The following is a 13,212-nucleotide window of genomic DNA, read 5'->3' as shown; positions in this document are numbered from 1 at the left end:
AAGATGTAGGATCAGAATCTCGCAACAATAATATCTTAGCGAAATTATCAACAACACAACACAATAGCGTCGCAGAACAATTTCAGAAATGAGATAATAAACGACGTCAGCTAAAATCATGAGAAAGATGTGATGGTCCTGTGAGAATTAGAGAGTTTGCGAGATTAATATTTGTAAGGTTGCAAGAATATCGCAAGTCATTTCCGAAAATAAAGGACAGCTTAGCTGTCATCCACTATGTATTTCCCTATAAATAGTCGTTCAGTTGTAAAGGAAGGAGAGATATTTTTTGAGTAAGAAACAAGTAAATAGGAGAGAGAAAGTCTATAGCAGAGGTCATTCTTGATTCCTTTATCTTTTCTTGTAAGAATATTCAAAGATTGATCAATAAAATTAAGAGTGTAAATTTAAAAATGAGTTGAATAATAATGAAATCATATGAGGGGTGTAGTGTAGGATTTCTTGCAACTACATAAATGGGAGTTAAGAGCTAAAACCCATGTCTGGATACATTACGGTTTGTGTACTTAGTGTACGAACTGTTTTAACGGAATTCAGGAGCGGAAGTTTGCATACCCATTCGCAAACTTATTCAACTGTTTAAGTCAATGTACTTAACTTTGCATACCCGTTCGCAAACTGATTTAATTGTTGAAGTCCGGGAACCAAGTTTGCGAACCCATTCGCAAACGGTTTCAACTGAGTTCGGTCCGTAGCTAAAGTTTGCGTACCCGTTTGCAAACTGTCGGCTTGTGACCAATGTCCGGAACTTAAGTTTGCGTACCCGTTTGCAAACTTAAGTGGTTCAAGTTCTTAAATCGGTTAGTTATGATTTCATACTCATGAACAAATACATTTATAAATTAAGGAATCTTTGCAAACCGCGGCTAAAATGTTCATGAACTGATTCTTTTGAATCAATTCGATTTTGCTTCAATTGTGTCTTGTATACTTCTATGAGAATATAAACAATTGAACAACTTTGTGAGTAACATAATTAGATTCGTTTGATTATCAATTGATCTAGAAATGTTAAGATGAATAAGGTTAAGAGAAAATTGTTCATATGGCTAATTTCAGTTAATTGTTATTGAGCCAACTCAATATACACGTTTAGGTACGGTTACCTATATCTAAACAAAGGTATATTTCATTTGTGTGTAACAAGCTAAGACCATCTAACGGTGGAAAGATATCAGCTTGAATCTAGAATCAGGTTTCATCTAACGGTGAATATTGATTGCTTTGTTCCAAAGTTATCGAAACCTGATTTGAAGACTATATAAGGGAGACTCTAGAAACTGGGAAACATAATCCCCATACCTCATGTGTGATACTAGTTGCGACTAGAGTTGATTCTCCTTTAACCTAGGTTTTCCTAAAACCATTATAGGTTAACGACTTAAAGACTTCATAGGGATTCTGAAGCCAGACCCAACTATTTTCTCTGTAGTTGCGTGTTCTGATTTTACTTTGTTCTATCGTATTGAGTACTATCATCTCTAAGATTTGCTCGAGATTTATCTCCGATAGGTAAGATAAAAAGTAGTCACAAACATCTTCGTTTCATCGTTTGTGATTCCACAATATCTTGTTCCGTACCATACAGTTACGATCATTGTGAGGTGATTGAAAGTACTAGGATGTTCTTCGGGAATATAAGTCTGGTGTATCAATTGGTTCCTGTTCACCTTGATTTATCAAAAGATGGAACAAAAACTCGTAGGTATTTTTGTGGGAGACATATTTATCTATTCAATTGACTTTTCTGTGTGAGACAGATTTGTTTATCAAGTCTTCGACTTTGGGTCGTAGAAACTCTTAGTTGTGGGTGAGATCAGCTAAAGGAATCAATTGCGTAGAGTCTTGATGGGGTTCAGAGGCGTAAGGAACGCGACTGTACCTTAATCAGTGTGAGACTGGTTATGGCTCAACTATATTTCAGTCTGAAGTTTACTTGTTGTAGGCTAGAGTCTGTAGCGGCTTAATACAGTGTGGTGTTCAAATATGGACTAGGTCCCAGGGTTTTTCTACATTTTCGGTTACCTCGTTAACAAAATTTCTAGTGTTTGTGTTATTTCTTTTCCGCATTATATTTTTATATAATTAAAATATCACAAGTTGTACGTAGTTCAATCAATTGGTAAATCCAACCTTTGGTTGTTGATTGAAATTGATTGACACTTGAACATTGGTCTTTGGTACCATTCAAGTTGTTTCTCATAGTAATCAGGCTCGCGGATTTCTATATGTTTGATTTGATGATTACATTGAGAAACAGAGATATAACTCTTGGATACTTTTCTGTGATTGAGTCTGACTGTCTAGTTGATTCTCTTAGAATTGTATTGGAGTTGTCCATACAGATTGCCTAAACGAAATATTGGGTGTGGTTGTTAGACCCCCTCTTTTTCAAGTATAACATTTATCTTTTGAACTTCGTAAACGTAACATCGACATAATCTATGTAACTCGTTACTTGATCGTGTATTCGATATATGTGTGATTTCATCCTAGGAAACTATGTTTGATTACATATGTTTAAAGGAAGTATAAGATACTTGTTTCGTAATCGGAAGGAAATCAATAAGCGTTTTGGTCCGGCTTTCATTGAAGATCGACCAATTCGAACCAAGTAAGAACTTTGGTAGAACCGATCTTGACTTTGTGAGTTATAGTAGAACCGATCTTTACTTAGTTTGGGATATACGGTATAGTCTATCTTGACTTATTTTGAGAGTCATGGTAGAACCGATCCTTACTTATTTTGGGATATATGGTATAACCGATCCTAGTTATTGTTGGGAGTCTTGATAGAAACGATCCTTGCCTATATTGGGAATCTTGGTAGAACTCCCAGCTATTATTGGGAGTCATGGTAAATCCGATCCCTACCTATATTTGGAGACTTGGTATAACCGATCTTAACCTATGTTAGGAGTCATGGTAGAACCGGTCCCAAGAGATCTTATATATTCACATACTACTTTACAGTTTTGTGTGAGTTTGGAATTATGGTTTGCTAAATAGGAAAGTTCTAGATGTCGACATAATTTGGACACGAGTATAATTCTTATATTTTATTGTCCAAAGATAATCCTTGATACTCGAGATGATCCTAATCCGAAATATTGAGAATCTTTTAATTGAGATTTTCGATTATATGCTTGGGTTTTCCAGCAAATCAAAACATATCTCTTGGAAAGTTATATTAATTAAGTGTTAAACTAATATTAGATATTTTGTAATGAGAGATTTCAGAATTACAGGTTGGATATTAGTTGGAAATATGAAAACCGAAATTAGGTACTTATTGAATATCTTGAGAATATTTTCGGTTTCGGAATTTCCTTGTTGTCCAAACAACTTTGCCTATAAATAGTTGAGTTTGTATTTCTTGCAAACTATTCATTTGTGTTGTTTCTGCTGGAGCCATCTATCCGGAGAGTAAAGTACCCGAATTGGGTGAATTCTTTTACGACCGCTTGTCTAAAGACTTAAGTGGGATCAAGAAACTCTACGAGTACCTTTGGTAGAAAACTAGATAATTATATTGTTATTTTAGTTTTCGATTATTGATTTGATTAACTAATGATTGTTGAAACTTTGATTGCACGTAGTTTGATTATTCTTGAGAGCCTTTTCTTCCGACATAAGGGTCACTCAAACTAGATCAAAGTATTGACGGGATCTTTAGAACTGTTTTTAGAGCTAAAGATTGTTAGAGCATTGCTCGATCGAACTAATGAGTGTTGCTATCTCAATATTGTTGTCAAATTTAGTTGATCAAAACTATATCTTGTTATCTCGGGTTAGGATAGAAGTATGTAGTTGAGTACCAGACATCACTGGGTTCTAACGTTTGAAGGCGAAGACCAACAGAAGACATTTGGAGAACTTCATCGACAAAAGGTAAGTGAAGGCTGAGCCAACCTATTACTCAAGTTTACACCTTTCTATCTACGATAATAAGTCGCATGATTAAGTTGACTTTTACAGGCACAATAGAAATTTCGAGTCAAGTTTATCTTGTTAATTATTCTTGAAATATGAATGACTAAGCTTAAGAACATTTGTTCAAAACTTGATGAATTTGGTTAAGAAAAAATTATTTTATGACCTAAATCATGATTCAAGTTAGTCATTTGAAAATAGCCTGGGAACAGTGATATGTATCGTTGATGTTATTCAGGAATGTTTCAAATCGATTATTAGAGAGATATAAAACTACTGTGAATCTGGATACATGACAGTACACATATCATCTCACGTACTAGCGTAACTGTTATAGGTATGGAGCCATAGTACATGTACCCATTACATATACCGGCATAGTTGTAGTTCGGCAACGGCTTTGGTACACATACCTAGTATGAATACTGAAAAACCTGGGTCTAACAACCACACCCAATATTTCGTTTAGGCAATCTGTATGGACTAACTCCAATATATTTCCAAGAGAATCAACTAGACAGTCAGACTCAATCAAGGAAAATACATCCAAGAGTTATATCTCAATTGCTCAAATCAATATGCAATCAAACAGATAGAAATCTGTGAGCCGGATTAATATGAGAAATAACTTGGATGGTACCAAATACCAATATCCAAACGTCAATCAATTTCAATCAACAGCCAAAAGTTGGATTTACCAATTTATTGAACTACGCACAAATTGTTGATATTTCAATTATATAAAAATATAATGCGGAAAGGAAATAACGCAGATACCAGAAATTTTGTTAACAAGGAAACCGCAAATGCAGAAAAACCCCGGGACCTAGTCCAGATTTGAACATCACTCTGTATTAAGCCGCTACAGACTCTAGCCTACTACAAGTTAACTTTGGACTGGAATGTAGTTAAGCCCTAACCAATCTCACACTGATTAAGGTACGGTCGTGTTCCTTACGCCTCTGAATCCCAGCAGGACTCTACGCACTTGATTCCCTTAGCTGATCTCACCCACAACTAAGAGTTGATACGACCCAAAGTTGAGACTTGATAAACAAATTTGTCTCACACATAAAAGTCTATTGAATAGATAAATCTGTCTCCCAAAGAAATACCTACGAGTTTTTGTCCCTTCTTTTGATAAATCAAGGTAAACAGGAACCAATTGATACAACGGACTTATATTCCCGAAGAAAAACCTAGTAATATCAATTACCTCACAATGATCTTAATTGTATGGTATCGGAACAAGATATTATGGAATCACAAATGATGAGACGAAGATATTTGTGAGTACTTTTTATCTTACCTATCGGATATTGAATCTCGAGCAAATCTTAGAGAAGATAGTACTTAATACGATAGAACAAAATAAGATCAGAACACGCAACTACATAGAAAATAGTTATGGCTTCAGAAATCCCAATGAAGTCTTTAAGTCGTTAACCTATAATGGTTTTAGAAAAAACTAGGTTAAAGGAGAATCGACTCTAGTCGCAACTAGTATCACACAGGAGGTGTGGGGATTAGGTTTCCCAGTTGCTAGAGTTCTCCCTTATATAGTCTTCAAATCAGGGTTTGCAATCAATGCTACCTTGGTAACAAAGCATTCAATATTCACCGTTATATGAAAACCTGATTATATTCAAGCTAATATCTTTCAACTGTTAGATTGAACTTAGCTTGTTACGCACAAATGAAATGTACGTATATTTAAATATGGGTAACCGTACCTAAACGTGTACATTTAGTTGGCTCAACAATAGTTAACCGAAGGTATCCATATGAACACTTTCATATCAACCTTGTTCATCTTTATCACGACTAGTTCAAATGACTCAAATAAAACTAGTTATAGAGTTGTTCAATTGTTTATATTCTCATAGAAGTATACAAGACACAATTGAAGCAAAATCGATTTTGATTCACTCGAATCAATTCATGAACATTATAGCCAAGGTTTGCAAAAGATTGGATTCCTTATTATATAAATGTATTTGTTCACGAATAAACTGATTTTAGAACTTAACCTACTCAAGTATGCAAACGAGTACGCATACTTAGAGTTTCGGACTTGGTATGTCCGTCAGTATGCAAACGGGTACACATACCGTCGTTCACGACCGAACTTAGTTGAATTAGTATGCAAACGGGTACACATACTAAATTCCTGGACTTGAGCTGTTAAGCCAGTACGCATACGGGTATGCATACTAAGTTCCCGGACTTCAACTGTTAACCAGTTGACATACGGGTATGCATACTATGGTTCCCGGACTTGGAGTAACATGCAACAGTTAGCATACAAGTACGCATACTGTGTTATGTTCAATCAATTGTTAATTATTCTAAACTCCATTTTAATCATTGAAACATTCTTAGAAGACGGGAATAGCTTTCTCACACGAACTATTAGCTTCAAAGCAATTTTCATGTGATCAATAGATCAATACGAAATATTTCGAGTCTACATAAAATGACTGTCTCACACAAATCATGTAAGATGTTACCAGGCAATTTTCACATGATCATCTTTTGACTTTCGTCAAGAATAAAAGATGAACTTGGTTAAAGCGAAAACTTACCAACACATATTTCGAGAAATATGTAAGCGAGTTAAACTCAGCTCGAAATATCAAATGTGTATAAAATAAAGTCTATATAGCTATACAACTTTTGTCTCAATAGGAGATAGAATTAGAAATAGACTTCTAAATAATAGATGAGTTCAAGTCTCCACATACCTTTTGTTGATGAAGCTCCACAAGCTCCCCTTAGTATTTCTTCGTCTTCAATCGATGAACGCCGTGAATTCTAAAGCTCAACTACACATTATATCCTAATCCGAGACATAGCTATAAGTAGACTTGAAATTAAGACTTATAGTTTTGGAAACTAAACTTGATAAACAAGATTGAGATAACAACGTTGTGAGTTCGACCAAGAAGTGCTCTAACAATCTCCCCTTTTGTCAATTTTAGTGACAAAACTATCAATATATATGGATTACAAAATAAATAAACTTTGTAGCTTCTCATCCAAATGCTTGATTTCCTTGGTTCTTCAACATTACTCGAAATATTCGTCACTTCCTGGTGTGAAAAAGAGAAGCACACAAAACACTTGCAAGTATACAAGGTCAAGATTTATAATATAGTGATGAGTGGGGGTTTGTCCACAGGAAGAGGAGCATACAAGAAGTCTTCCTAGCTAAAGTGTGTAGTGATGATGCAAGGCAAAGCAAGGTAAATGGCATGAACCAAGGATGCAAGGTAAAGCAGCAAAGAAACAGCTAAGAAAATAGCAATGTAAATCAGCAAAGAACCAAGGCTTGGAAGCCAAGGGCAAGGTGAGGATTGTGCACTGATTTCAGTGCACAGAAGGCTTCAAAGTGCAAGAAAAAGAAAGCAAGAAAATAAACTGAATTGAAAGCACACAGAACTGAAAATGTAAGTGACTGAGAAGGGATTGGTGGTTAAGCCAAGGCTTAGGATCCACCTTGTGTCCTAATCAAATGACATGTTTCTAGGTTGTGTTTGTTCCTATGCATACATCTAGAAATGGAAGAATACCAAATTGCTCAATAGTTTGCCCCTAGCATTGGCTGTCTTTTGACAGAACAGCCAATCACAGGCACTCTGTGCATTGGTATCTCCCATTTGCTCAAGCAAAACAGGGCAACAGGAGAACTATCCTAGCAACCTGTCAATTGACAGTGCACAAGGCTTCAGCTGAGCCTTGGCCTGATGCTGTTTAGCTCATGCTAAACATGATATAGCAACATACATTCAGTAAGATAGATGATTCATACCCATTTAACATTCAAGATAAAATTCTAAAAACACATGCAACATTAACTATCAACAGATAAGCAACTGAAATTGAAGTTCATTAAAAATTTGGCTCAATTCTCTACTGGCTAGTCCAGAGAGATACACAGTGTGTTTCACACACTCCACATAACACCCATTTATACCCAATTACCCATTTAGGGTTTTCCCCCAATTTTCCCCCAAAACAGTAGAACTAGGGTTTGGTGAAACTCACCTAATTCCTTGAAATAGCAGCTCCATCACGTCGACCCATCCTTCTATTTCTCTTCCTGGGTCATCTCCTGCTCCAATTGCTGCTCTAACATCAACTTATATCTTCAATTTCTCACCTAGGGTTTCAGTCAGCAGAGATGAGAAATTGAGGAGATTAGTTGATGTAAAACGTGATAGTGATGATGGGTATAGGTAGAGTGATTTGGGGAAAAGATAGTGGAGTGATTTGGGGGAAGGTAGTGGTGATGGAGACGGACATGGTGGTGGTACGGGTTCTGAAGGAAGAAGAGATGGAGAAGAAATAAGAAAGGTGCGTTTGGCTGGGTATAGGGTGTTCGATACTTGGGTGTTAGGCGGGCGTATCGAGTTTGATGATCTGCGACGCTGAGCCGTGGGATAGGGAGATAAAAGATCAATCTGACGGTGAGATGAAGTGAAGCTTGTAGCGACCGCTGGATTATATAATACAACAAAATCAACGACGCCAGATGGAGTTAGGTGTTGTAGTGTTAGGCGGAGATATCAAACTTCGATGCACAGCAAGGGAGCGACCGTCGGATGCTTCTGAGAACTGATCTGACGGCTGAAGACGCAAGCGGGTATGGATTTGGGTTTTAGGCTTTTGGGTATAGAATATGGGTTTGGGAAATGAGTTTGGGCTTGGAAAACCTTGAGCCCACTTCTTCTTTAAGAACAACTTTCTTCTTCTTGAGCCCATTTCCAGCTTTTTGGACGTGCGCTCCATTCTTTGCGGCCTCCTTGCGTAATTTCTCCCGGCTTTTCACCACTTTTCTGCTCTTTTTGCTCCGCAACTCATCCAATCTTTATTTATTACCTAAAAATGCAAAATTAAGTAAGAAAAATATTTATTCTTGAAAACAATGAAAATACAGAATATGGGGTAAAATGTAGAATTACTGCACAAAAGATGAGTTAAAATGCCAACAAAAAGGGATAAATATATACATTATTTGGCACTCATCACTTCCAAGTACTCCAGTGATTCTGAACGAGTTCAACTCAACATCATAGTTGTTGAAGATCCATAGCCATAACAATAAGAAAACCATTGTTCTCAATTATTGTTATACAGTGTCATAGTATTATTACACAACATCAAAGTTCAATTGTATCACAACTTTGACAATAATACTACGGTGATATGTATCACTCCCCCTTAGTCAATACTTGATCTCACAATGAAAAGCACTCTCTCTTACATAATGATCTGTAAACCATATGTATTTGTAGTGTGAACTACACATTAATTCTCCCCCTTTTTGTCAATATAAATTGGCAAAGGTACGAAAACTAGCGGGATCAGAAATTCTCATAGAGATACTTCATGACTAAAAGAGAACATATCAACTGTGTTTCGATGATTTAACATAGTCGAAACTTAGGGTATTCATCAAGGAGTTTATAAAGGTACAAGAAAACTCCTACAATATTCCACAACCACACTCCCCACAAAGATTTGGCAACTAAGCACAAGTTCAATTAAGAACTCTCCCCCATAAAATGTCATTCCTGAAAGAACAACAAGAGTGACCTTACTTTTGCAAGAAAAGAAGGATTTCTTTGGACACCTTGATACTAAACAAAAACAAACTACTACTGCTAAAAACAAATGAGGAATTGAAACAACACTTCACTGAAACTTCAAGCTTTTATTGCCCAAAAGATATTGATAGGTCCATGGGAAATAAAACAACGAGAAATCTAATGAACCAAAACAACACCAATAGACTGCCGTAAGTGTTGAAACGAAGCAGTGTCTAGAGGTTTGGTGAGAATATCAGAAATTTATGATACCATTTTCATAGAGATCTCTAATAAAATGATACTGGATGTTGATGTGCTTAGTTCTTGAGTGCTCAACAAGATTCTCAGTGATGCGAATCGCGCTAGAGTTATCATAAAATATTTTCATTATTCCAGTGTCAATTCCATAATCAGCAAGCATTCGTTTCATCTATAGAAGTTGAGTACAACATGATCCTGCAGCAATGTATTCTGCTTCACATGTTGAGAGAGATTGTCAATTTTGTTTCTTGCTATGCCAAGCCACAAGATTCAATCCTACATAGTAGAAACCTCCAGATGTACTCTTTCTTTCTTCCGCACATCCTGCCCAATCAACATCTGAATAGGCAGTAAGATCAGTGTTAGTATCAAAAGTATAAGATAGACCATACCTGATAGTGTGTTGAATGTATAGCATGATCCTTTTCGCATCTGCAAGATAAGACTCCTTTGGATTAGCATGAAATATAGCATAACAACCAATACTAAAAGCAATATCAGGTCTAGTAGATGTGAAATATAGAGGCTTCCAATGATAGATCGATAAAGCTTTTGATCCACATTTAGTCCTTTCTCATATCGATGTAGTTTACCAGTGGTGGGCATATGAGTCAGTTTTGGAGTTGACTTATCAAGATCGAACCTTGTTACAAATCCTTAGCATATTTTTCTTGAGATAAGTAAATTCCATCCTTATGTTGTTGAATCTGTAATCCTAAAAAGAATTTTAATTCACCAACATTGCTCATTTCAAACTCCTTACCAAGAGAGACTGGAGTTTTTTTTTGCAAGTTTCTCAGATATTGATCCGTAGATGATATCATCTATATAAACTTGAGCAATGACAACATCTTTCCTACTCCATTTGTTAAACAATGTTTTATCAGCTCCACCTCTCGAAAAGCCTTTCCTAAGAAGAGAAGTAGTTAGTTTTTCGAACCAGGCACGAGGTGCTTGTTTTAACCCATAGAATGCCTTTTTGAGCTTAAGGAAATAATCTAGGAATTCGGTATTTTAAAATACCTTAGGTTGAGCAACATACACCTCTTCCTTTAAATTTTCATTCGAGCAGGAACGTGGATTTTATGTCCATTTGAAACAGCTTAACCTTAAGAAAACAAGCATGAGCTAATAACAAACGAATGGACTCAAGGCGTGCCACAAGAGCAAAAGTTTTTTCAAAGTCGATACCTTCAATCTGTGAATATCCCTGAGCGACAAGTCTGGCTTTGTTTCTGACAATGGTGTCATATTCATCAGACTTGTTCTTGAATATCCGTTTGGTACCAACAATATCGATATTTGAGGGACAAGCTACAAGCTCCCATACATCTTGTCTTTGAAATTGATTTAACTCTTCATGCATTGCATTCACCCAAAAGGGATCACTAAGAGCTTCATCAATATTTTTCGGTTCTACTTGTGATAGATAACAACCGAAATTGCAAATATTTTGAAGTTGTCCTCTCGTCTTAGTTGTATAATCCTTTCCTCCAATAATACTATTAGTATCATGATTTCTTTGAACCCATAGGTACCGAGGAGGAGCACGTTCTTGTTCAACAAGAATAGCCTGATTAGGGCTTTTCTCCTCGTCACTAGAGATGTCAGGATCAGTAATTGTTGGAATAACTTCTACTGATTCTGGAATTTCCTTGACTTTCTCAATTGTCTCAGTTGAAGGCAATTCAGCAGGAGAGCTATTATGACGAAAATTGCTCAGATCATCGATGATAACGTTTGCAGATTCCATCATAACTTGGGTTCTGAGATTAAAAACTCGAAAACCACGAATATCAGATGCATAGCCAAGAAAGATACCTTCATCACTTTTAGAATCAAATTTCCCTTTTTGTTCTCGATCTTTTAGAATGTAGCACTTACTTCCAAACACTTTGAGATAGTGTAGGTTGGGTTTCTTACCGTACCACAACTCATAAGGAGTATTTAGGGTTCTTGACCGTAGGTAGACACGGTAAGTTTTTGTTATGGAGCATTACCATTGTAATTTCCTGAATGTTCCTATTCTTCCTTTCTGCAACTCCATTTTCCTGTGGAGTAATTGGTGGTGAGTATTGTTGAATAATCCCCAGTTTGTCACAAAAGTCAAACACCTTGGTGTCTTTAAATTCAGTTCCACGGTCACTTCTAATTTTCTTTAGCTTGCGACATTGTTCTTTCTGGATTCTACTGACAATAATCTTGAATTCATCAAGGTTTTCATTCTTATGAGCTAAAAAAGCCACCCAAGTGAATCTGGTGTAATCATCTACCATAACTAAAGCATACTTCTTCCCAGCAACAGTAGGTTGTTGAATAGGGCCGAAGAGATCCATATGAATTAAATCAAGTGGAGCTTTAGTGAGAGTATCTAGAGATGATTTATGTGGAACTTTTGTTAGTTTACCCTTTTGACAGGCACCACAGACACCCTCAATCTTAGCATTGATTTTGGGAACACCTCTAACAAGTTCTTTGTTGATGATCTTAGTTAGAATGCGATAATTGATGTGACCAAAATGTTCATGCCAAAGATGAGTAGATTCCACTTTAGTCAAATTGCAACAATTACTAAACTGAGTATCTAAAAGATAACAATTATTTTTAACACGAGTTCCCTGAAAAATTATTTTTCCAGTTTTTTCTACAATGTCACATCCATTCGCATTGAAGACAACTTTATGGCATTTCTCAAAAATTTGACTAACAGAAAGAAGATTAGCAGTCATACCTTTAACGTATACTACATCATGAATTTCAGGAACCCAAGTAGTTTGATCGTCCCCTTCTTACTTATTTTACAACAACTCCCATCTCTGAATGTTATTGGTCCTCCTTCAAAGTCATTTGAGTTCACAAGCCACGAAAAATCTCCAGTCATATGTCGGCTACATCCACTATCAAGGAACCATTGAAAGGGTGATGTTGATTTTAGAGCAAAAGCTCCCATACTAACGCTACTAACCCGATTAGATTTTCTTGTTAGATTTGTACACCTTTCAAGAGAAGAAAACAGTTGTTCAGCTTTCTTGTGAAGATCACTAGGAACCTTTAATCTTTTCTTGAAAGATATACACGTATGTTGAAAATGATTATGAGAACCACAAAACATACATAAGCCAACATCTTTAAACTCATTTGAGAGGTTCTGAGTCGCATCAGGTTTCACAAAGCCTAAACCTCGCTTATCTCCTGACTTTCGACAATTCTTCATGGAAGAATTAAAGGATTTATTCATATCCATAGAAGTAACATTGACAGACTTCAAATCCTTATAGTTTGCAATATATGCAACAAGATCAGAATTGATTCGGATTTGTTCATCCAACTTCTTCTGGAGATTAACTAGATCTTCATACGTTCTCGAAGATCAGAGTTTTGGATATAAATTTCGCAATGCAGACCA

The sequence above is a fragment of the Papaver somniferum genome, chromosome 1 (genome assembly GCF_003573695.1).
Source record: "Papaver somniferum cultivar HN1 chromosome 1, ASM357369v1, whole genome shotgun sequence".
NCBI lineage: Eukaryota > Viridiplantae > Streptophyta > Magnoliopsida > Ranunculales > Papaveraceae > Papaver > Papaver somniferum.
This window is presented reverse-complemented; position numbering follows the sequence as displayed.